Source organism: Ursus maritimus, unplaced genomic scaffold, assembly GCF_017311325.1.
Source record: "Ursus maritimus isolate PB19 unplaced genomic scaffold, ASM1731132v1 scaffold_22, whole genome shotgun sequence".
Taxonomy (NCBI): Eukaryota; Metazoa; Chordata; class Mammalia; order Carnivora; family Ursidae; genus Ursus; species Ursus maritimus.
In genome coordinates, this window is record NW_024424675.1 from 43,137,723 (window position 1) to 43,142,714 (window position 4,992).

The following is a 4,992-nucleotide window of genomic DNA, read 5'->3' on the forward strand; positions in this document are numbered from 1 at the left end:
ATTGTTTACAAGAGCCCAGATACAAGCAGCCCAAGTGTCCTTTGGTGGATGAATGGGGTATATACACACAATGGAATATCACGCAGCCATCAAAAAGAGTGAAATCTTGCCATTTGCAACAACGGGATGGACCTAGGGGGCATTATGCATGGTCCCGAAGAGATAAACCCTAGGAGAGAGGAAGCAGGTTGGTTCGTGGTTAGCGGAGGCTGGGGGAAGCTGGGGATGGCGGAGGCAGCCGGTGGGGATGGGGTTTCCTTCTGGGGGATGAGAATGGCTTCGGAGTAGAGAAGATCGCACAACACTGTGAATGTACCAAAGCAGTACTGAGTTGTGCATTGTAAGTAAACCGGTTCTTTTGACTTAATGTGAATTTCACCTCAATAACAACGACAACAAAGATGACCAGACGTTTTTTAAGCTGTCAATTCTGGGCATTGTGTGTGAAATCATTCTTCTACAGGTTTTCAACTGGGAGATCTATTCTGAAATATCCACTATGCACGGCACAGGTCAGATGAAACCTGACTGGGGACACGACAGGCCCCTGAGCCTCCAGTCTGTCACCCTGGATCTTGATCACCTGTGATGGCCACCTGGGCACTGCTTCCGTAAGCCACCCCCCCCCCAGGGGACCTGCTCCGTGGAATCCTTCCCCGCCTTTGGAAAACCGCACTGGTAGGATGAGAGATAAAAATAAATTCTAGGCTTGCTGGTCCAAAGAAGCCAGACACAAAAGAGAACGTGCTCTGTGATTCCATTTACATAAAGTGCACAAGTAGGGAAAACTGAAGAATGCAGAGAGAAGTCAGGGTGGCGGGGTCTTTGCGGGGATGGGGGGGCTGGGGGGCCCAGGAGGGAAGGGTAGCTGCACACGGGCTGTGGCTCGATCTGGACGATGGTGACCCGAGCGGGTTCAGTTGTGAAACTGCATTAGCTGAACACTTGGGATGTGTGCGCTTCAGTTTCAGAGAAGTTTAAATATAAATCACAAATCCATCAGATACATTTAATCTCCTGCCAAATCTTCGAAATGCAGACCCAGGCTTCGGCTTCAGGTTGCAAGCTGCCAGATGGGTGGGTCTGCGGATCCCAACCTCCCTACCCTAGGGAGTTAAGACTCCTCAGAAGGAAATCCAACACACGGGAGGCGGATTGCAAGGGATCATTACAGCTTCCGTCTCGTGCACACAGAAATAGTCTTCCCCCCGGCTCACGGTCACCCCTGGACACCAAGATCTAAAGCAAGGCATGCCTGCAGCGTGTCACTGCAGACCCACCCAGCTCAGGGAGCACAGGGTCCATACCCGCTCCTGCGGACACTGAGAGCTCAGGAAAGAAAACAGGACAAGGCATGCTACCAACCCAGATCAAACGGTTCTCAGGCTTGGGAGCAGGAAAAAAGACACAAGCGTGCAGAAGGCAAATACTTCTCTAATCTTTTTGGAAAGAATCTGAATGCACCAGTCTGTTTCTGAGTCCTTGGAAAAGCTGCTGGCCATGACCTCCCCTCCCTGGGCTCACAGACACCTACCTGAGAGGGAGTTCACAAAGGCTGGAAAGGCCCATGACAATGGCCAGAAGGGCCTTCCAGAGCCCCAGCCCCCAGTCCAGGCCCAGCATCCCTGGCCGTTTGAATGGGTCTGACAGCATCAGCTCGGGAGACCCTCTTTTCAGTCTGTCAGCATCTGCGGCAAACAGCAGGGGATCCTATAAGCTAATTACTCCTGTACCTTCCCCTTATAATAGAAGAGGTCAAGTCCCCATCGTGGGACAGAGCCCAAGTACAGCCCCCCCTCTAGCACCACCCCAGGGTGGGGAGAGGGAGGAGAAAGAGAGAGAAAGAGACAAAGAGAGAGAAACAGAGACAGAAAGAGACCAGGCAGGAGAGAGCAAGAAACAGAAGCAGACAAAAGGAGGGAGAGAGACATGCAAAGGACAGAAGGATAGAGGGTCAGAGAGACAGACAGACAGAGAGGAGGGACGGAGGAGGGGGAGAGAAGGGGTGGAGAGGGATTGATTGGTTTTCTTCCTTTTCTCTTCTTCCTTTGAACTTCCAGGGGAGGGGAGCATCTGATTTTCCAGGAAAGGGACAGCTCCCAGAAGCAGCTGTGGTGTGCACTGGGCATCGAGCCTGGAACCAGACTGCACGGGTTCAAATCCCGGCTCTGCGTCCGGGGAAACACACGATCCCAGAGTTGAGCTGCCTTCTGGGTGACCAGTTGGTCATGTTACCCTGGAAGCGCTGGGAGGAGTGAGGGTGTTTCTACACACAGCAAGGACTGCCCTGGTCACCCCCTACTAAGGACAGTCCCCGTGACACTGTTGTCCAGTTTAGCATTTGTCTCAGGCAGAATCATCCTGGTTGGGCCACTTGCACTGGACCTCTTGCGCTGGACCCCTTGGTCACCAGCGGGGGCTGGCCCGGCTTCAAGCCACACCTTCAGCACCAGGTTGGGCGACGCAGGCCCCCATGGGGGCACTTGGCCTCAGGCTGTGGTGAGGGTCAGTGATACACAGCGGGTACCTGTTGGCTGGGGACCCTTCATGTTGACGGTGAGGCTGGCAGAGCTCAGAGCCATCCCAGCGCTGGGACCGGGGATGGACCCACCTGCCCTGAGGACCACAGGCCTTGTCCCTGACCGGGCGCTTCAGAAACCCGTCTTAAGCAGGGTCCCCCCAAAGCACTTAGGCGCTGGTGATCTAGAGAAGAGCAAGTGAGGGAGTCAGGGAGAGAGAGCAGCCAGGACTGTTCCGATCCCAGTCCCAACCCCCACGGGGCTTGCCCACAGGCCCCAGCGAAGGGGGTGAGGCTGCTTCAAACCGTGATGATTTGGCTCTGGACCCTGGCCGTTGATTGACACAGACCTTAGCCGTCCCTTGAGGGCAATGGCCGGATATGGGGTACAGGGGTCTGGAAACACGGGGGCTCAGCATCCAGGGTCCAGGTCATGCCAGCAGAGATCCTACCACCTGCCCAGGGCCTGCAAGGGCTGCGCCTGGGTTCCCCCCACCCTGAAAACCCCTTCCCAGCTCTCATTACCCCAGCCATGGCCCCTCCAAGGCACCCCCTCCTTTCAAAAATAAAAACCAGAGTGGGGTTGTCATTGAGCAAATTCTGTTGTCCACCTCTTGTCCCCAAATCCTGAAGAAAGATAGGAACAAAGTCCTGCTGCCTTCTGGGAAGGATAGAAAGAAAAGAAAACAGCAAGAACACATTGAAAATTAATATTCCAATAAACCAGGAGGCCACACGCTTGTTTCCTGAGGGCTCTGGAGCCTGTCAGGTCTCCAGCAGCCTGGATCCTGCCAGGCTGCACTTCCCGCATCCTGGGTGACAGTGGGGGCCTGACATTTCACGCGGAGGATGTCTCTGAACTGAGGCCTCGACAAATAGCAGTCACTTCTGAATCTATTCCTCCAAAAGGTCACCAGCCAGACACCCACAGAAAACCCGGCAGCCCCTGCCGTTCCCCGTCTTTCTCTACCCCCTCCCGCTCCCCCTCTCAGGCCTGCAGAGCCAGCACAGGCCCGAGGGCACCAGCCCGACCATCACCCTCCCGACGCCTGGCATCCCCTTCTTCCTGCCTAGGGAGGGCCCAACGGAACATGCTCACGCCCCTGTCCTCACTGTGGGAGACCAGGAGGCTCAGGGCCCAGAACCTTCCCTTGCTGCCTGGGGACTTTTCCTGCACCTGGAGGAGCCCAAAGCCCCCCACGCCGTGGGGAAGGAACCCCTTTGTGAAGCACAGCCCGTGCAGACCCCTCCCCAGCCAGGCTTTACCCCCAGCTCTGCAACAGAGCAGCTCCCACCCACCGGTCAGTCCCCACCCTGCAGTTGGGAGACTCGCCACCCTGCCATGTGTGCCAAGTGCTCTGGCCCAGGGCTGGGGGGCATCCAGGACCCCTGGGGCACACAAGGCATCATAGCCCCCCACCTGCCAGAGGGAGAAAAGCTCTCCTGCCAGGTAGGGTCTAGGACAGTCAAGCAGCAAGAGAGTATCCGCTTTCCCTGGGGAGCAAGAGCCAAGGGCTCCTTCCTTGATGATCACGGTTTCCTTCAGTGAGAAAAGGAACAGCAGCCACGGTTGGTGACTCCGGGGCCCCCCGCCAGCCGCCGTACAACACCTCCCAGCTGGAGCGCACACCTGCGCCACCCCTTCCTTTGTTCATCCGCCATCCACGCATCCAGAGCACGGCTGAGCCCCTACTGCGTGCCGGCTCTGCTCCGAGCAATGCTGGGTGCCCTGGCCCCTTGGAGCTGACGGCCTTGTGGTCAGTGGTCAGTCCACCAGCCACAGACCCGAAGGGAGGATGGCAAACTTCACACTCTGAGGCAGAAGAGGTGACAGGACCCTACTCTAGCATGGGGGCATCTGAGAAGGACGCTGTGAAGGTCATTATTAGGCCAAGAATTTGGCCAAGTGTGTGTGGGGGGGTGGAGTCTGGCGGCGGGATGAGCGGCGGGTGGAGACCCCTGCAGGGGACAGTGGGTCAGAGGAGACCAGAGAGGCAGGACATGGGCCCCACCACTGCCCCGGACCCCTGCCGGCTGCCACTGCGCCACCCCTGCACCTGGAGGACCTCAAAGGTCAGTCGTGGTCCGTTCATCCATGGGGCCAGCGGCAGGCACCGTCCACAACGACTAAGTGCAGGAGGGCTGCTCTCTCAGTGGCCGGCCTAGGCAGGTGCTTGGCATCCCTGTGCCTCAGTTTCCCCCTCTGAGCTTGCAGAGGCAGGAGCAGAGCTGTAGGGCCTCACGCACGCAGGTCGCTGACCCTGAACACATTCTTTGGAGGACACCACACTCTCTACAGACCTCAGAGGTTCTGACTTATTTACGGTGAATCTTCGCTAGCTCTAGAAACGTCTGCATTTTGCACAGACCACGCTGGAGTCCCATTCGAGGCGGAATGGGGGCAGGGATTTGCGAGGGGCAGCATCCTTTAGGGGTCAAGAGCTGACTTTGGGGCCAAATTCTGAGTTTAGAAT